Source organism: Crocodylus siamensis, chromosome 1 (genome assembly GCF_052110815.1).
Source record: "Crocodylus siamensis isolate JL-2025a chromosome 1, ASM5211081v1, whole genome shotgun sequence".
In the NCBI taxonomy this organism is placed as follows: Eukaryota; Metazoa; Chordata; order Crocodylia; family Crocodylidae; genus Crocodylus; species Crocodylus siamensis.
The window spans coordinates 413595712-413616408 of record NC_143395.1 but is presented as its reverse complement, the minus strand read 5'-3'; the positions used below and the strand labels follow the sequence as shown (position 1 = coordinate 413616408).

The 20697-nt window shown below is 52.6% G+C and overlaps 1 protein-coding gene across 2 annotated transcripts in view; it reads left to right on the top strand.

Moving 5' to 3' along the window:
- CAPN5 (calpain 5) overlaps positions 1-20697 on the top strand; it is a 93993-nt gene that overhangs the window by 5902 nt on the left and 67394 nt on the right. Inside the window, exon 1 of one of the 2 annotated variants that reach the window (XM_090030729.1) lies at positions 11367-11388. The exons of the other annotated variant lie outside the window; for it this stretch is intronic. The gene's annotated coding sequence lies outside the window, so the exon portion shown is untranslated. Of the gene's footprint in view, positions 1-11366; positions 11389-20697 lie in introns of those variants that run through there. 2 annotated transcript variants of the gene reach the window in all.

The window sequence follows — 20697 nt, the reverse complement described above, 5'->3', positions numbered from 1 at the left end:
AGAGTTGGTCGAGCGAAGGGATCTGATTGCATTCGATAAATACATCGGGCTGAGCACTAAGGAGGGAGGGGAGCTATGGAAGCACAGAAACTCAGGGGTGTAAATACAGGTATAGATACAGTTAGGCTGGAAAGTAGGAGGAAGTTTCTAAGCATCAAAGGGAGCTTCTGGAGCAGCTTTCCACAAAGGGGAATGGGGATGAAAAATATCCCCAAACCAAACTGGTCTTAAAGTGGGCTTTGATCGGTGTATGAGAGGGATGGGAGGATGTGGTCACCCGATAGCCAGGGCCTGGACCGATAGTCCAGGAGGTGCCTTCCCCTTCCCGTGACAGTTCCCCCTACCAGGCTCAAGCGCTTGTTGTTAGAGGAGCTGTCTCCCATCGCGTTAGCTGGCCCAAGGCTGGCTGCAGCTACAGAGTCACAGAAACATAGTGTCCCTTGTGAGTCCTGGGGACCCTCGCCATCCCCCCCCAGATTCACTTTGAACGTTGATTAAAGTCCTCTTAAGGAAACCACAGTCAATCCCCTAGCCCAGCGGTTCCCAAACTTGACAGATTGTGCACCGCCTATTTAAAACAATACAACCTTAAGTGCCACCAGCACATATACCGCCATATAAAGTAATTATAATTGATCTGTTAGCACGTGCCACTGACAGGCTGTGTGGGTACCACTGGTGGGACGTGTACCACAGATTGGGAACCATTGCCCTAGACAGTTAAGGACAAAGCCTAACCCTAGGGGTGTAAATAGAAAAGTTCCCCTGGTGTCAGGACTTGGGATCAGGCTATAAGATGTTCACAATGCATTCAGGCCAGATGAATTTGAGACGGTACTTGTAACCTTAACTCTGCCCGCCTGCATATTCTCATTACCCTACAGTCCCTGCTTATTTGCTCACGTGCTGTTCTTTCCCAAGGACCGCTTTTTTTTTCGTTCAGCGAGCATTGCCTACACTGCCCTTGCAATAAGGATGCTGCCATACGTGATTGTGTGCTAAGGATTGATTTTTTTTTCCCAGGGTCCAACCCACCAAGTCTGGCAGGAAGATAGTTGGAATCTCCTTTTCTCTTCCCAAAATCTGGCGGGGGTGATGCTGTCCTGTCGGCATGGGGAGGCTTTGAATCCATAGGCAAGGACCAAAACACCCTCGATGGTTGCCCTGGTGTCCAGGAGTAGCCTTGGGAGCCAGTCCTGGGCGTTCACTGGGGGAGCACAGAGGGCAGCAGGGAGCCTGCTCCCATGGGGGAGCTATTCGTGTTATCCAGAGGCTAACTGCTGCCTATTGATTGCCTAGGGCAGTGATTCTCAACCGGGGTGCTATAGCACCCTGGGGTGCCACAAGATCCTATTAAGGGTACGGCGGGGTGCTGCTAAGTGTGCAAATACCTACAGGGGTGTAGGTTGTAGCCATGTCGGTCTAAGGACAAGGTTGTTTGGGTAAATGCGATGCCTTTTATTAGAGCAACTCAAATACCTACAGACGATTTACCCTGTCTTCTGATTGACTTCAGACTACCACTGCCCCCCACAAGATGCACCCAGGAATTTCAAACAGGCAGCCGTAGTCTCAAGCCCTGTTGTGGTCTGGCTTCTCCGCTGCAGAAGAACTGCTCTACTATTTCTCCCACCTCGCTGGGGCCCCTTAAATGTTGGCTTTTCTGCTCTAAATCTAGTGCAGATGCTCAGCAGGCAGAAAGGTCGATGCTCCTGCTTCCGGGTTTGGCTGCAGTGGCGATAAGAAAATCCCGTCTTAGTGAACAGTGGGGAAGGACTTCATCCTGGAAGAAATGGGATGGGGGAGGGAGGTGGTCAGAGGCATAAAGAATAATCCCTGTCTCTCTGGAAAGACACTCGGGGTATCTTTTCTGTCTCCTTAATGTGTGGCTGTCGCTTGCAGTTTGCAGCAATCGAGCATCCGTACCTTTCTCCTTGGTTTTTATTAAGCGGCTCTTACAGGTCGTTCTTCTTGGCTTGGGACTGCTGTGCAGCTCTCAAACCTAGGCCTCAGCACTGGAGACTTGGCAGGGACCCCCATCAGCAAGGCCAAGTCTGACAGACCAGGGCTTTGAAGGATGTTGGGAATACGGGATCTGTTTTTAGGCCCTGATCCAGCTCTGGCTATCTTCTGGCTCATCGTTCGTCATTCCAGGCAGTGCAAATCAATGTTAAGCCTGTTTTCTTCACAATGTTCAGTACTGGGAAGAAGCTCTGTACTGAGACAGCTTGGGTGTTTATTGAGATAATTGGGGGGAAGCCACTTCTTTGGGTTGATTTCATGGGAGAGGAGATCTGGGCATGTATGACCTCCAGGCAGGGACAACAGGGAACTTATTTGTGGGTGATGCTTGGGGAGGCTCTTGAAGAGAGGGCCCCGTTGACTGTAACCCATCTAGATTCCTAAAAGCAAACACAGACAAGGGTCTTTGGGTAAATCCAGTATCTTTTATTAGACCAACTCAAACAGTTGGAAAAACTCTTCTTTGCAAGCTTTTGGGTACGATTACCCTTTACAATTGTACCCAAAGGCTTGCAAAGAAGTATTTTTTCCAACTATTTGAGTTGGTCTAATAAGAGATACCGAATTTACCCAAAGAGCCTTGTCTGCCTGTGCCCTTAGACCAACATGCCGACAACCTAAAAGCAAAAAGCACATTTGGGTGATTCAGGGCACGTATCAGTAACTAAAGGCTAAACAGACATTACAGGGATTTAACGATCGTAAAACTGAGCATTTATAAACCCAGAAAATGTAAGGCTGAAGGGCTTAAAGTAAGGAGTGCACAGGAAGGCACCCAAACCACCTTACCCATTTGAGAAGCGGCCTGCTGGATAAGGGGGCTGAGTTTGGCCCTGAAAGATGAGGGCCTGTGACCTGCTGGGTCACATCCACAGACGCCGCTTGTCCCCTGCTCTAAGGTGGAGGTTACAATGCCAACCTCTTGTTGCTTTGAGATTGATGCATGCCACACATGAGCCAGGTGGTATCTCATGCAATAATTATGCATTTGAGGCCAGTTAGCCTTGACCTTTATTCCTACCATTGAGAAATGGGAAGTGTGGGCTCTGTCTTGCGGTAGCTAATGTATGGGAGTTAACCTAAGGTAAAAAGTCCCATGAAGAGAAGGATTTCTTAAGTCATATCTATTATTGGACCCACTGAGTATGTCTACACGTTCATGAATGTACTTTTGCTATTGCGCATTAGTTTTGGAACCTCTAATATGAGGTACTAACTAAATGCATGCCCTAATACTCAGTAGTGAAAAATGCATTTTTTAGCAATGTTTAATGCTTAGTAGCTTAATTTTGCTGAGCATTAACACATTAGCACAGTTTTTGCCGTGATGCTCAAATGTGCAGTAAAATAGGCTACTGTGCAGTAAAGCGCACACGTAGACGTGCCCACTGTGTCGTTGGGATGAAGTTAGACAAGCTTTTGAATGGTTGATACTTGATGAAGAGAGTCTTGCATTCAAAAGCTTGTCTGACTTCATCCCAACGACATAGTGGGTCCAATAAAAGGCAGCACCCTAAGAAATCCTTGCCTCTCACATAATTTCTGGACCATCGCGACTGAATCACTCTTACACTACCATGAAGGGAAGGCACTGTAGCACTATCACCAGCTCTGGGCTTGGCTTCAGATAAAAAAAATCACCTCCTTTAGCAGAGAAGGTCAGACCTGTGTGGTCCCAGAGCAGATTAAGCTGTCATTTTAAATCTGGGTTGTGGGTGCAGGAAACAGATGGCTCAGTTTTGTTCCAGTCATTCTCCTGTCGCTTCACGCCAGCATCCTCGTCCTCGTCCTCGTCCAGGGCAAAGGCAAGGTTTTTATTCTTTATTCCAGCCTTTGACAGCAGCTTCTTGCCCCACCCCAGTTGGCAAGGGCTTGTCAGATGAAGCATTTGCACGCCTGATGCTCACAGCGCTGTAGAGCCGGTCTTGCCAGTTTTCTCGGGATGCCGGAGTATTGCTCCGGGGCGCACCAGCTGCTTCGCCCAGCACCCAGTGAAGGGCTCGCTCCCGCCGTTCTCACGGGAGCATGCGGGTGCAGCGGGGTGAGTGGCAGCCTGCTGAGGGGAAGGCTGCAAGTTCCAATTCCTGTTTTGCAAGAAGGCAGGGTGCCCAGGGCAGCCATGCGCAGCGAGCCTGGCGTGTGGATTTGGGCAAGGCTGCAGCAGACAGCCCAGTTAAATCTCTCCCTTGTCTTCCTGCTGACTTTTTCTTTTCTTTTCTTTTCTTTTCTTTTTTTGTCTGTTCATTTTTTTTTGTTTTTTGTTTTTGTCAGCAGGGTGGTGAATTAGGCTGTTTGCATTAATACTGGGTGCATGAAACGGGAAAGCGCCATCCAGCTTGTCTCCAAAAGTCCTGGTGACTTGATGCTTGTATGCAGGAATGCAGTAGGCACAGTAGATGACCCCCCACAGTCAGGCCCAGGCTGCACCCTTACTAGAAGAGGGTACATCCCGTCCAGCATCCTTCAAGGATCCTATGGACTCTGTGCTTTACCTTGTGTATGAGCACAGTTTGGCTTTCCCACTCCAAGATGTGCCCTAATCTGGATGATAGGTGCTGGGATTAGTCTCCACAGGGTTGGGAGCGTTCCCACAGCAAAACCCTACATGTCTACATGTGCAATTAATTCAGAGCAATAAACTCTGGAGCAGTTTGCTCTGCAGTTTATTGCTCTCAGGTGCCACATTTGAATGTGTGGCCAGGACTGCAGCATGTTGCACCGGAGCAGAGCAGCCCCAACTGGCAGGGGACCCAGGGGGTCGGCCTGCCAGCTCGGGGCTGCTCCAACTCAGCTTGGCATGTTGTGGAGGGGCTGACTGGCGCACGAGGGTGCTCCCATACATGGCTAGCCAGCAGGCAGCCCCTGCAGTGAAGCACTCTCACACCCCAGCCAGCCTCATCAACGTCGACATGTGTGTTGCTGTGGAATCAATAACAAGGATAGCACTTGTGTTAACAAGTATTAGCCTATGGTAGATTCATAGATTCATAGATGCTAGGGTCGGAAGGGACCTCAATAGATCATCGAGTCCGACCCCCTGCATAAGCAGGAAAGAGTGCTGGGCCTACATTACCCCAGCTAGATACACATCTAGCCTTCGCTTGAAGACCCCAAGGGTAGGGGAGAGCACCACCTCCCTTGGGAGCCCGTTCCAGACCTTGGCCACTCGAACTGTGAAGAAGTTCCTCCTAATATCCAATCTAAATCTGCTCTCTTCTAGCTTGTGGCCATTATTTCTTGTAACCCCCGGTGGGGCCTTGGTGAATAAATACTCACCAATTCCCTTCTGTGCCCCCCTGATGAACTTATAGGCAGCCACCAGGTCGCCTCTCAACCTTCTCTTGCAGAGGCTGAAAAGGTCCAGTTTCTCTAGTCTCTCCTCATAGGGCTTGGCCTGCAGGCCCTTAACCATACGAGTGGCCCTTCTCTGGACCCTCTCCAGATTATCCGCATCCTTCGTGAAGTGCGGCACCCAGAACTGCACGCAGTACTCCAGCTGCGGTCTGACCAGCGCCCGATAGAGGGGTAGAGTTAATTAGTTCACTCCATCCTAATAGCATTGCATATGTACATGCCGAGACGTTTACTTCAGACCTAATTAGGCCACTCCAGAGTAAATGTCTCATGTACGTGCGCCCGTGGAGTTGTAGCCAAGCAGTTGCAATTGTGATGCAACTTTTAAGACGGTGCAACCCATTTTGAATGATTGCCCAATTAGATCATTTATCGGCGATCTAAAATCAGTCCTCGAGCGCAGCTACCCCTAATGCACTCGAGCGGTTATCACATTTAGATATTAATCTGTGAAATGTCATATGAAAGAGAGAGAAAGAGAGTTGGAAACTACTAGACCAGGAATGGTCAACCTGCAATATGCATGGCACAGGCGGCCTCTGTGTGCAGCAAGTGGTAGATTGGGGAGGGAGCCACAAGCAGAGTAGCAGATCAGGCAGGAGGCAGAAAGCAGAACAGCAGATTGAGTGGGGGAAAGGGACTGGGGAAGGCATGGAGCTTAAATTTGTGGCATGTCCACAGTGCTAGAGCACAGAAACAAAGAAGTAGCAGGACCTCACTGGGGCTGCTCTATGCAGACAGAGATTTCTGGCTGCAGCCGCAAACAAGGGGAAGACGATCCGATCTGTTGGTGGTGGAGTGATAGGGAGCCCTGCCCTACCTGTGGGTGGGAGGGGTGCTGAGACGGAGCCAGTCACCGTGGTGACTGTCAATATAGATATTTACTGATGGGTGGCTGCTGTTAGGTCTTATCATGGGAACGCCCGCCCAGTACGCTGGCAGGAGGGACAGGTTGCTACAAAAGGTCAGATTGGGAGGTGGCATGTGCATGCTCCAGCCCACCTGGCACCTTCTGCTGCCAGCTTCATTTGAAGAGCAGATTTGGTGTGGAGAGACTGCAGCTGCAAAGAGAAGCTTCAGCACGGGGATCAAGGTACTGCCGCTGTCTTGCAGGCAGCCTGGGGCTTTTGTACAGCCAATCGGGGAGGTGTGTGTCCTTGTGATGGGGTGGTTGCTGTGCCCTTGTTCATCAGTAAAATGGTCAATGGTGTCTTTAGATCTTAAAGCAGTGACCCCTCCAGGTGCAACTTTCTTTCTGTTTTCAACAAGAATCGTAGCTTTGAATGGGGCTAAAGGTAAGAGATCTGAGATGGAAATGGCTGCATCTGGGGTAGCGGAGAAAACTGAAGGGATCTTCCTTCCCAATCCAGACCTGTAAGAGAGCTACCAAGGGGCAGCTCTGGTCACCAGGGGTGATACCATCGGGGTGGAGAACAGCAGATGCAGTGCCTGTGGTCTGGAAGTCTGACTTCTAGAGAAACGCCAGGGTTCAGAATAGTTGCCGAAGAAAAGACAAATGAAGGACCTAGAAGTAGAGGTGCACTGAAGTATCGGTCCATATCGGACCGGCACCGATAAAAGAAAAATTAACATTATCAGCAATCAGCCTTTTTTGACTGCTGTAGCTGCTAATGCCACCGATAAATGCCACATGCATGTGTGCAGCCACAGAATGCACGTGGCCAGGAGTGCAGCCCAGCAGCATGGAGAGCAGCATCTAGCCGGTAAGTCTGCGTGGGGAAGGGGTGGGGAGTGGAAAGATTGAGGCTCCCACGGTGAGGGAGGGAGTAGGGCAGGGGCAGGCAGTGCCCGGCCAGGGCAGTGATTGTGACCCCTGGAGCAGGGCGGAGCTGTGGGTGACTCATCTTGGGGGAGGGAGGGGTGGCTCCCTGCCACTACATGTACCCCCGGGGGAGGCATGGGGCACATGTACCCCTCATTTGTGTACAGGGCAAGGGCAGGTTGTGGGCTTGTGGCCAGGGGCTGCACCGGCCTCCTGCCCTTGGGGTGGGGGCTGTGCTCCAACTGGGTGGGGGCAGGGTGGGTGGTGGTGGTGCTGGGAGGGGGGCTACAGGGTGGGCTACAGCCATCTCAAAATTCACCGTAGCCACTCCATAGCCCCCCCTCCGAGCACAGCTGCTACCCACCTGCCCCGAGCGCAGCCCCAGCCCAGTCCTCCTGACTGGGAAGAGGCTGGTGCCACCTCTGGCCCCAAGCCCGCAGCCCACCCTCGCCCTGTGCACAAATCTAGGGGGCACATTCCCCCCATGCCTTCCCTGAGGGTGTACACAGCGGCAGGGAGCCACTCCACTCCCAGTGCCCTCAGACGAGCCACCGGCCTTGTTCCCAGGGTCACATTTACCGCCCTGCCTGGGCGGCGCCTGCCCCTACCCCGCTCCCTCCCTCACAGTGAGGGTCTCGATCTGCCCCTGCCATCCCCACCCCTCTTCCCTCCCCCACTCCTCTTCCCCCAGCAGACTTACCAGCCAGATGTTGCTCTCCAAGCTGCCCAGCTGCATTCCTGTAAATCAAGTCATTGGTATCGGCCGATGTGTCTGGTTAACAATTGACCATCGGTATTGGCCAAGAAAATCTTCATGGATGCACTCCTACCTGGAAGTAGATGGGAAATGGGCTTGGCTTTACCAAGGGGAGAGCAGGCTAGTATAACTGTGCTAACCTGGGCAGTGTTGCACTGATGAAGTCTGCTTCTCGCTTGGGGTGGAGCACTGGGACAGCCATGCTGCTTCTCCTGCTCAAGAGCTAGGTGAGTTCAGGGGCAGTGCTGGCATAAGTACCAGTGGACATAAGGTCGTCTTGAGCGGGCTGGAGGCTAGAAGAAGGTTTTTACCACCAGAAGAGGCAACAGGCCTGCAAGAGGAGTGGTGGGCCAGAAGCAGAGCTCCTCTGAAAGATGGATGTGGGTCACTTTATGTGCTGCGGTGCCTGCAATAGTAGGGACCTGGCTGGGCTGTCACCCAGGAGCTCCCTTCTGGGCCTGTGGCTCCTTTTTGGCTCATCTTGCCTATAATCTGCTGCCTTGCATACCAGTATAAGTAACTGGAGGGTCACCAAAGGAATAGGCACGTTGCGGTTATTTGCACTGGGATTGTCTGAAACAGTCTGGCGTGTTTTATCTTAAACATCCCAGTTGTAGTCTCCAGTGTCCATGACTTACCTGACACCCAATTCCCCACCCCCCGATGCACGCTAGCTACTGCTGTGTCCCTCCTCATGTCCAGCTGGCCGAGGAACACCTCTGAATGCCGTAATCCTGCCTACAAAGGCACAGGCTGTGTGATTTGGGGTAATCCTCATGGGACTGAACCAGACAGGTCCTGGAGTCTCAGGCCAGCTCTGGACACTGCCAGCAGCTTGCAAATAATCCTGGTGTTTTGCTCACAGCAAAGCCCCAGGTAGGGCTGGCTTGGGGCTGATAAATAACCAGATCTCCCAGGTGCCCGACGACCTCTTTAGGGCTTGGATCTTGGGCCAGGTTCTGCTCTGTGCCAGCAGGATTGATCCCATGGTAGGAAGTAGATTTGGAGGTCTCCTGCATTATTCCCTTAGGGGCCTTTGGGTAGAAGGTGGCTGTCTAGTCTCTCCCCACAGTATTCATGTGACAGCCAGGTAACAGACCCCAGGCATCTTGACTATAACAGCCTTCCAGGTGTCTGCAGTACTTAGTCATGCCTTGCCTTTAAATGGGAAGGACGGCACTGAGACGGGGGCTATGTCTGTGCAGGGCTCTGGGGGAGGTTCCCATAAGTGGCTGGGGCTGTGGTTTGGTGGGAAGCCCAGGCAGTGCCAGGTCTGATCCAGTTTGCATTTCATCGACTTTGCTCCCTCTTACGCATCCTGTTGCATATTGTAATTATTAACTGGCTTGGCAGGAAGCCAGTTTGAAGTCGGAGATAGGGATTTGGGCAGTGTGGGCTTGGCAGGTGGGAAGCTGCCTAGGAAGGCGGCGTGTTTTTCAAGGGGCTGCTTCTCCTTCTGGTTACCCCAGTGATGGACCTCTCCTTGCTGTTTTCACCACCCGTTTTTGTACCAAAGACTTTCACTTTGGTGTCTGTGAGCCCAGACAGAGCTGTACCACGGACACAGCTTCTACCAAGCGCCGGCTTGCGCTTTGTGCCTGGCAGCAGTGCTTGGGGGGCGTGCGCGCTGTGCACAGCAGCGGGGAGCAGGATGGCTGGGGCGTGCACCGTGCTGAGCTTCCCTGCAGATACTAGAAGACCCCAGTGGGTCCACTGCTGAGTAGGCATCGGGATGGCGTTGTAGCTGGGGTGATTTAGATGCCCATCTGGAAGTGCCCTGAGGCCTGCCTGGCTCCTGGGCTACCTGCTTGCTGCAGGGAGGTGTGCTGCTTTGCCTGGGGTGGTTGCAGTCCTGCCTGTCCTCCTCCTTGGTGTTTCCTGCAAACCTCCGAGTCTCCCAGCGGGCTGTGCCCGGCGCTGTTGCGGGGGCGTTGGGGTCCAGCGGACGAGTGCAGGGGGTGACTCGGGAAGTCCAGGCTGTGCTCCCAGCCCTGCCTCTCGTCTACCAGCGACTCTGGGCCAGCCGTCGCACCCTGTGCCTCCTTTCCCCCCGTCCGTCTCCTCTAGTTACATTGCCCTGGGCTGGCTGGATTGAAATCATCAACATTGAATAGACTTTTCCATTTGTCCTTCAGTTTCTTTTCCAAAGGAAGCTGCATTCTTGTCGGCTGATATGGCCATGAACACGTGCAGATTTGCAGCCGATTAGCGCCTTTACACACCATCGGGGGCATCTTTTTGATACATGGGGTGTCCAGCTGGGATTTACTAGGTGGGTCTGTGTGTGCGTGTGTGCGCGAGTGCACGTGCGTGTACGTGCATATGCATGGGGGGGCATCTAAGAGCTGGAAAATGAGTTTCCCTGGTGGGTAGGAGTATAAATATTCATGATTTGATAACCAAGTCAATTGGGTCTTAGGTAGGGAGATGCTGTAACCTAGGACAATAAGCTCCCCCAGGTGGGCTCAGCGGATGGTCCCAGTGAGGTATGTGACAGTGTCATCTGCAGTCAGAGACTGGATCCCAACATGGCCTAGTAGGTAGAGTGCTAGGCTGTTAATCCTGGCTCTTCTACTGACTGGCTGGGTGGCCTTGAGCATGTCACTTCACCTCCACTTCTGTGCCTCCATTTTTCTACCTGTAAAATCAGGGTAATTTCTGTTGTGCCATCTGGCAATGACCAGTCCTATGTGACATCTAGCGGTGCTTGTTTTGGCCTCCTCTGCAGAGGGCAGGTTTCCCTTGATCAGTGGTGGGGACACCCCTGCCTCGTCATTTATGAAATGCCATCTTTTTCTTCCCCTCCATGTTTTTTCCTTGCACAATATTTGGAGACCCTTTGAGCTCAGCGGGGCTAGCGCTTACCAAACGTTCGGGCAGCGCGCTAATTACTGAACACTTGGAAGGGCACAAGGGACAACGTGAGAAACTTTCTGCTGCCTTTAATGGGGTCTAGATCTGGTCCAAGACCCCAACAGTGCGATCCCCCTCATCTCAGAAGTGCTGCTGTGTGTCCAGGGGGAAAGCGAACTGAGCGGCACGGTGTTCCCGGGGCTGCCTGTGTGTCCAGAGCCCTGGCAGCTTGCAAAGGAGTACACGTGAGGCACCCCATGTTGGATCCCAGGGAGGAAATGCCTCCTGAGCTGAGGATATCCTGCCTCTGCAGGCATTGTGCATGGAGCAGGAGACCTACCACTGCAGTGTGCTTCCCACGCTGCCAAACCGGGCCTGCTCAGAAGAGACTGGTGTCACCCCCTAGAAAGGCTCTTGCTGGTCTTTGGAGGAGGTACAAAGGGCTGCGGGGGCCAGCTGCACCAGCTCTTGTCCCTGCTTCAGAGCCCTGTATGGGTAGAGTCACGGAGGAGCCCTCTTCTTCCTTGATCCACCCCAGAAACAGCCCAGAGCTGTCCGACCCAGCTGCGCAAGGTCCACGGTGCCAGCTGAGCACTTGCAAAGAAGCGGCAGGGCAATGGTGAGTAGGACCCTTGCTTATCAACCTGCATCACGCGGATCAAACCACGGGCCCCGCTTGTCACGGTCAAGCAGCCGCGTGACCCCCCCTCAGCCATGAGTATCCACCACGACACGCCGTTCTGGTGGACGAGGGGCTGGATCCTGCTCCGTCCATCAGACCTCTGTGTGGCACTTGGGTGTCTCTGTGTAATCCTGCTCCACCTTGCTCGAACCCTGGAAAAATCCTCAACGCGACTATTTTTGCCCCAGCTCATCCTCAAGGCTAAGAGGCAGAAGCAGTGAAGAAGAGGAGCGCCCCCCACCCCGCTGTTTTTTAGTGGGACGCAGGCAGTGGAGGAGGGGAGGTGGTGTTTAGGTGCTTCATAATAAGTAGAGCATAATCTCGATCGATGTCTATAAGTGAGTGCACTGCTCTGCGTGGTAATAACGGTGCAGTTACTGCTGCTAATGGGGACTGATCCAGAGGTTTGTCATTGATCGCAGTGGGTTTGAGATCAGGCCCATTGAGATTTTTCACTGTATCAAACACTTTTGAAAACAGTGTTCCCTAATTGCAGGGGCACTAAGTTTACAGCTAGTATACAACAGTGGCGCTCAACCTTTTCGCTCTGCGTGCCAGGTGATGAATGGTGTGGGGGCCTGTCTGAGCTGGGATTGGGCCCCAGGGGCCTGGCACCGGCCTCTCCTCCCCCATGCACTGGGATTTGTGGGACCAAGCATCTCCCTCTCTCCCCCCCTTGGACAGCAGGATCTAGCACTGCTCCTTCCTGCCATGCCAGGGTTGGGACCCAGTGACTTGGCCACTGCACACTGGGACTGGGGGCCTGGCACCATGCCCTCCTCCCCCTTCTGCATGCCAGGATTGGGGGCACCATGCCCTCCTCCCCCTTTTGCATGCCAGGATTGGGTCCTGAGGGCCTGGCACCATGCCTTCCTCCCCCCTGCATGCCAGGTTTGGGCCCTGAGGGCCTGGCACCATGCCCTCCTCCCCCCTGCATGCCAGGATTGGGCCCTCGAGGCCTGGCACCATGCTTTCTGATCCCCGGCATGTTGGGATTCGGTTTCGGACGCCTGATGCCACCTCCTGCCAGCCTCTACAGCAGCCTGGTGCTGCCCCTGCCTGGCCCTGCTCACTGAGATTGGGTGCCAGATCCAGTGCACAGGGGCCAGAGCTCTCATGGGTCCAAAAATTTGGCAGCAGGGAAGCAATGCCACTGCTCCCCTACTGCCAGCTTCCAGACCCGTGAGGAGCCTGGTGGGCGGGATAACACGGTGCCCCAGGCTGGATCTGGCCAGCAGTGCTGCAGGTTGAACACTCCTGGTCTACAACCACACCGGCCCTACTGAATGAAGCCCAGCAGAAATGTGGTCGCACACAGTGGTGATATTTCTAAGATTTCCAGTGGAAGCAGGGATCGATTGAAAGCGCGCCTCTGCGGCGTTAGGAGCCAGAGCAGTGGCCGTGATCGCAGGAAGTGAGACCGACGGGGGACAGGTTTTGCAACGGACTCATCTGGCGCAGCCCTGGGGCTGGGCGTTGGGGCCTTGACTTCTCGTTTTCCTGCCTGCTATGGGATCTTAAGCAACTTGCCCTGTTTCTCTTTCTGTTTCTCTCTCAGAGCGAAGTTGCACGTTATGCTTAGCCCAGACTAGATCTGTGGCATGTTAAGCTGCATGAAAGCGGTGCACATTCTCGCATTAAGGATTAATATGTTTCTTACCTGCACAGCTCTGACTTGCTACTAGAGGACTGGCGAGAAGGGGTGTAAGTATAAGCCAGGAGACCTGGGCTGTATTTTTTGCTTGGGAGGTTGGCTGGGGGGCTGGAAGCGATGCATTCTGGGATGCTGGGGGACTGCAAATTGCTTGTTTTATCTCCATGGAGCAGACTGAAGTTACCGTAATACAAGCTAAGTTGCACAGCCCAAAGTTAACCCTCGCCTGAAATGGCACAATTTTGAGTTGCCTAACAGGCACTTAACGCAAGTTAACAAGCTTTTAATGTGCGGATGCTCATGTTTAAAGTGCCCTTAGTATGTACTAAATATAATGCAGAACTTTGCCCTGAGGCTCAGCATTTCCCTCTGTAAAATGGGCACGATGGTGGTGCTGTGAGGCTGCACAGTCATGCTTGAGAGGTGCTCTGCATTACCAAAGTGTGCTAAAGTTGCTATGTGCCAAAGTCAGGCTTGGAAGTTGGGAGTTTTGGTGCTCGGAGGCCTGTGCTACAATTCACCGCCCACCTCTAGGGTAATACACTGTGCAGCACCAGGGCTGGGGACGTCTGCACCATGAAGGGGAGCAGGACTGGTTGGAAAACGTCCCATGTCTTGATGGGAACTTTACTGTGGGCTGAGATCTGGGCACCAGGGAATGAGCACAGTTCTCTTGGAAAACCGAGCCCTTGCCAGACATGTGTCTTCCAAACCACCCACAAACAATGCAGCAAACATGTCTACCGTTGGCACAATGTCCTAGTCTCTTCCCACTGCCTTGGAGTCTGCGTCCAACAGCAAATCTCAGTCCCGGAGCAGTGATTCTTTATTTTTCAATGCAAGGAAGGAGGCACTTCTTGGTTTCTGCCAAGGACAGCTCTCAGATGCAAGCAGTAATGTGGCAAGGAAGTTTGGCATGCAGGGCAAAGTCCGCAGCGGCAGCCTGCCCTCACCCTGCACGCAGATCCAGGGGGCACACGCCCCCCCATGTTTGCTAGGAAGTGCATGCAGTGGCGGGAGCTGCCCTCTTCCCCCACAACGAGCCACTTGCGGCTCTGTCCTGCACCCCACCCTGGCTGGGCAGTGCCTGTTGGCAACTCTTCACTTTGGCACCTGGGGCAGTCATCCCACTTGCTATGGTACTGTATGCAAGGCCTTCAAAGCTGTGGTTATTTTCAAATGGCAATGGTCCTGGATGCAGAGGCAAGAATCGATGACTTTTGCAGGGTTTCCCTGGGATTTAACCCTGGTGCCTAAGATCAAAGGTCTTTCTACTGGGAACATTGATCCAAGCTGATACAAAGACAGGCTTAAGAGTTGAAGGCCGGTTAGGGCAGTGGGTGGCACTTGAGCTATCTGTGATGTGTGCTTGCTTTGTGACCTTGTGACTCATCTCAGTGCCTCAGTTCCCCTTCATGACGGGGATACTGTGCGTGGGTTTGGAACGAAAAAAGACAGGCGGTGTGCTTACCTAAACTTAGTGCCCGTGGCTCTGGGATCAGTTCTTGCCTCATTGAGGCCTTTGCCGAATGGGCAGTGCCGAGATGTCTCCATTCACCATCATTGGTGATCTACCTAGATGGTAAATTCTTGGAGCCGGGCTCTTTCTGCGTGTCTGTACAGCGCATGACATGATGCGGTTCTCATATCAGGTGCGTCCTGAGCCCATGTTGTGTAGCAAGAATGGCGAGGTCCTCTGGACCCCACTGTGATGGCAGGACTGAGCTCTAAGCTACATCTAATGGCCTTAAATTACAACAAGGAGTCCCGTAGAGGGCAAACTGAGCTATGCTAAGGCTTTTTGAACTAAGCAACAAGATTGAACAGAGCATGTTGTGGCACTGGGAGATGTGATTGCTGTCATTGGGCACTAGGTGAGCAGGGCACACCAGTTTCCCTCTAAGGAACATGCCCGGTACAGTGCCAGGGTTGACACAGAGCCAGGGGACTGGACCATTTGGGATGAAAAAGTTAAAAAAGTAATGGAGAAACAAAGGAACGTGTGTGTTAGTATGCTGTGACCATGGGAGGACAGACGCAGCTGCTGGGTCCCTGCTCGAACAGCGGGGAGCCAGAAACTAAGATCTCACACGCCGGGTGGAGGACCCAAGGCTGGGACCCCCAAAAGTCAGCACTGTAATATCTGAAGAAATCACTTGCCAGGTCGTATTATGGGGAGGGAACTTGTAATAAAGCCTAGGGGTAACTATTAAAGTTCACTTCATACCACCTTGGACGAGTTGCCGTGTCACACCTGGGAGGGATCTGGCAAAAAAAATCCTAGTAGTAACAGCCCTTTGATTGCTGGGAACTTCCTTGCTTTGAGGGTGGTTCAGGCACCAGGGTGGATTAGCGGGGCAGGTTGTGGAGTGTCCATCCTTGTTAGTTTTTAGCAGCAGATTAGACACTTGTTTAGACAGGGCTGATCCTGCTTTGAGCAAAGGGTTGGGCTAGACCTTGATGTTTCTCCATCTCGCTGCTTCCAAACAGCAAGACTGTCTCGCTGTGCTCAAGGAGGATCTTCCTGAGTGGTAGTGGAGTCCATCCATCATGGACTAACGACACGCGTCCAAGAGCCACTTGATGACACAGCGTCGCCGATCAAGCACTCGAACGGGTCCCGATTGGGAAACGTGACCTCTTATTTCCACTGTGCGTGAAGATTTTTCATGGAGATCAGATGCTGTGAAACCCACTCTGCGTGCTAGAGTCGCTGCTGGGTGACTCCTGAGTTACTTGAGTATAAACCACAAGGGAGCACGTTAAGTGGAATAACGCCCGTGATGGATTGTCACTTAATGTTCTCGGGACACTGCATAGGTTATTTTGTCGTTAATTAGACTGGTAATCATCATTTGTCATTAGGCTGTGCTTCTCATTCCCCAGAGCCCGAGGTGTTTTGCCAAGGACGTCGGGATCCATTATATAAATGGGCAGTAATGTTTATCCACATTTCACAGGGGAGAGAAGTTGAAGCAGAGGCAAAGTGACTTGTTCAAGGTCACAGAGTGGGTCAGTGTCGGAGCTGGGACTAGCACCTAGGTCTCCTACGGTGCAAATTAAAAAGCCTTGATTTAATCACTGTTTTCTTCATTCTTGTTGTTTGACGTCCTCTATTCATTTAACTTGAAATTTTGCACTTTTATGGAGAGGTAAGGGCTTGACTGCGTATGCAGACTTGGAGAGAGATAAGAGGGCTGGCGGCAGGTGATCAGCTCTGTTATCTCTCATCCCCATATACTGTTGTAACAAGGATGTTATCTCTGGAGACACACATCCACGGGTTGAGACTGAAGCTCAGCATCACAGAGATGCTTAATGGGATCATCTAGACTGAGCCCTGAGTCCCGCTGGGTAGAGTGGTTTTCTTTAGTCTTTACAAATCTATAGAGCAGCCTCTGGGACCCCCAAGAGAGTGGGCCCCGATGTAGTCCAGGGCCTGCTGTGACCTATTCATAAAACTTTTCTGAAAAAGGTTACATGAATATATTGTCTCGAATAGTATGTCATTAGAAGTTATAATCCCCATTCCATGGTGATATCTTTGAGCTTTAACAGATCTTAAATTAAAACTGTATATAGGTTTTTGTTTGTTTTTGTTTTAAAAAAGCATCTTAACAAAGAAATTAAAAAATGTGATTAAATCAAAAAATCTGATTTAAATGAAAAAAACACAGATTTTTTTTTTTTTATTTTAAAAAAATATAAAATTGATTTTTATCCGCCCCGCTTGGCGTTTGGCCGAGATATGGGCTATCATGTAGTTTGCTGATGTCTTGGCCTCTGAGCCCGTGGGCTGTCCAGCCGCAGCACCGCCTTGCAAGCTGTGTCCCGAGGGGCTCTGTCCTGCTGCTGGCATGGGGAGGATGGTATTTTGCACCATGCGTGTTTGCAGCATCCTTGCCAGGCCCTTTAGCAAGCACAGGAACTGCTGTGTGGCTGCTCTTCTGTCTTCCCATTGGGACTAGGGCAGGGTCTCCAGACTGCAGCCTGCGGTCTTCAGGATGTTGGGTTTAACAGGATGCTTTGAGTTGCCCTCCATAAGCTTTTGCTTGGGCTGCATTCAAGAGCATTCAAGAGTATCTTCCCCCCTACTGTCCACGTGGCATGGACATGGCAGATGTGGCTAGTCTGCCGTTCGCTAACTTCTTGATTGCTCTTTTACTCTGTCCTGCGCATTACGTCCTTTCCACCCCATCACGAAGGGCCAGACCCTGCTGCTCGGGTATGATTCAAGTAGGATTAAGGTCTGAGGGATGCTCTGAACACCTGTTGATTGCAATGGGATTTGGACCCGCTTGTCACTTGGCTGGGTTGGCTAAGAGTCACCAGGCCTGGCCTTTGGCTGTCAAGGGCGCGGCAGGTGAGTTCAAGGGACACCCTGGTTTCGGGGATCTGTAGTTCCCATATCCTGGTTTAAAACCAGGGCAAAGCAGTTTGTTTTACTGCGCCCTGGACCTGGCAACGCCCGAGCCCTTGTAAAGTAAAACCCGAGTGAAACTGGTGACTCACGGTTTGCAACCCCGTGAAGGCGCAAGCAAACAGGCGGGGAGAGGAACACAAAGCAGGGCTGTCTGTGCGCAGCGTTTTCCCGGCGTTGCTGAGTCTCGTTTGTTCGGTGGAATCACCCGGCTTGTACTGGGAGACCGCGGACCGCGGGCTAGAGGAAGCTGCTCCGCAGCAAGTTTTCACAGACACCAACGGGGATAGGAAATTTTCCTTCTGCTCTGAGAGTCGAACAGCTACTGCAAGCAGCGCAGCGCCCCCGACAGCTCTGCTCGCTGGCACGGGTGAGGAGCGGTGCCCGTTGGCACCGTGTATCGTGATGCCAGATCACACTTACGCCATGCCAGAGCCGGGCGCTCTGCCGTAGGAGAGCTGGAGCTGTAATATTTCTGCGCGGGCAGTGGGGTAGCCTCTGAGCAGCCTACAGAAACACCTCTGATCATTAGCCTGGCCATTAGCTTGCCATTTAACCCTTCCAGTGCCCCAGCTCTGAGTCGGGCTCTCTGTGCCCTTTGCTCCCGTGCCCAGAGCACGTGTAGCCAGTCCCTGCCGGGATCTTGGGCCTTGGCTGTTTTCTTCCCTGTCTCATGTTGTGTCCGTTTGGCCCTGGCTGTGCCGATTTCTGATAATCCTGAAGGTTTCTGAACTTGAGCTCGTCAGCCTTGTGCACAAAGAGAAAAAACGACGAGGCGGCCCAGGGCGTAGCCACGCAGAAGAGGCCTGCTGGAGTCCTCTCTTGCAAAGTTCTGCCTTTCCTTTGCACTCGCAAGCGCAGCCCAGAGCTTTCTGCTCCCTCCACAGCGTCTTGGCCAAGAGGCAGAGCTGATTTCTTGTCCATGGCGTCTGAACGTTGCGGTCCTCTGCTCTGACAGACGTTGGCCATAAAATGTTACCCTGCCTGGAGCCCATAACTTCTGGCCACGCTAGAGTACGTCTTTTTTTTTTTTCCAGAAAAGCCCCAGCTCCCACGTCCTAGCTGGGCCTAAACCTTGCTGGGGTTTTCTGTGCGACGTCTCTAAGAGATGACTTTTCCTCTCCGCACCGCTGTGGCTCTCATCCAAGCAGTCATCATCGCCTGTCTCGGTACTGTGGCTGGGCTTGGCTGATGCAGCACTGCCTCGAGCGTATCTACGCAGAAGCAAAGAAGGGTCTCCTACACCATTGCTTGGGCGTTTTCACCTCTGCCCGCATCCCTGAGCTGGCTCCCTTACCTACCCAGTCTAGCTAGCTCCTTGTCTGTGCTTTCCAGGCCCCCCGCTAGCCCTTAGCCACACCTTGCCCATCCTCTTGTTTAACTCCCCATTTGTGCTCAGCTCCCTGCTGCCCACTTATTATATTTGCAAGCAAAAAATCTCTACTTTCTCCTCTGCTGTGTCACGTGTTAGGCCCGAGGTCCCCACAACCAGGTCCAGGCTTAATGACCTTGGTCTCCAACCTCTGTGCAAAGCTGTGATGCCTACAAAGAAGGACAGGACCATTGATACAGCACCTAGCACTACTCCTGCTTATAACTGTTAGACACTAGTGGAGTACAGCTCTGGAAGAGCGCCTGGTCGTTGCTGTATCGCCTCTGCCTTCTTAGGGTTTCCTGTGCCCTACCAACGGGGTTAGGATATTTTCCTTCTGCTCTGAGAGTCGAACAGCTACTGCAAGCAGCGCAGCGCCCCATAGTTGGGGACCAGTGAAGAGCTGTGCTCATAGGACTGCCGTGTGACGCTCCCTGTGCTGGATTTCCTCTTTACAGATCAAATCACAGATGCACAGAAGTTCGGGGCTCGTGAGATCCTCAAGTCCAGCTCCCCAGCTCTGGGCAGGAAAGTGCTGGGGTCAAATAACCGACCTCGCTCTTTCTCACTGTTCTCTCCGAATATCCTCCCCAACCCCTCCCTTTGCGTGTGCTCAAGTGTGCAATGATGCAGACCCAAGAGTAGAGCATGATCAGGGCTAAACAGTGCCTACAAGAAATTCCTGGTCTTGCCTGGGGCTTGCATAGTACTATCACCCCAGCCCACCTCCCCTCGAGGCCGAGAGCAAATGAATCATTCGTTTTACTGGGAACCAGATACGGCTCTGAATTCCTGCCCCTCCAGCAGAGAGCTGCGGATGCAAACGCAAGCCAGCTCAGTGGGACACCTTTCACCTGAGGCTCCTGAGCAGTGCTCGTGGCTGCATCCTTGCAGTGCTCTGGGGTGGTCGGTATGGGCTGTGTAGCCCCACGGGGCCGCTGAGCCACAGACAGGTGCTGTGACTCTCGAAAGCCCCAGAGCAAGCGGAAGGGCAGCGCTCGCAACCCAGCTCCCCGTGGCACCCGTGCTTGGGACCGTTGAACCCAAAACGCACGGGGCTGCTGCGTGGGCCAGGTCCGAGCTTCCTGGTGCCGTCTGAGCCACTGGACAGAGTTCCCCACGGTGCCGCGCGTGATACGGCCGCAGACCGAGCTGTGCTTTTCCAGGGGGCTGCTGTTGAGTGTCTGTAGTCTTCAAATGAGACGCTCCCTTCCTGCAGGTCAGGGGGCTGGTCTGGCTCTTGGGCTGTCTGTACTGAAAGCAGAACAGCCTGGGAGCAGGAAATACTGTATTTACCAACCAACCACATGTACTCTTTCCCCAAAAATCAGCCCTTGAAAACTGAGGTGTGTGTCTTAAGCCAGGGAGCTGATTTTTCTTCACCAGCTCAGGAGCCGCTGTGCTAGCATGGCTGCTGCTTCTCTCCAGGCCAGCATACACCTGGGGTGGAGGCAAGGGTTCACCCTTTTATAGCCGCTCCAAATTGGCGGGAGCTTTTGGCAGATCAGCCAAAAGCTGCTGCCAATGTGGCAGTGGTTGGAAAGAGTTACCCCTGTCTCTGTTGCAGGAAGCAGGTAGTGAGCAAAAAACCCAGTTTCTTAGTTGGTCTAGTAAAAGGTATCATCTCTGAACCAAGAGATCTAGATTTTGGCATTTCTTTTTGTCTCAAACCAGCATGGCTACCAAATATGTCCCTCAAGAGGGATAATGGGTTTGTACCCCTGTAGGATCCTGGGATACAGGACTTCGTTCCTTTGAAAAGCTAGGCTCCTCTCCTCTTTTTGTCCCAGGTTTTGATTG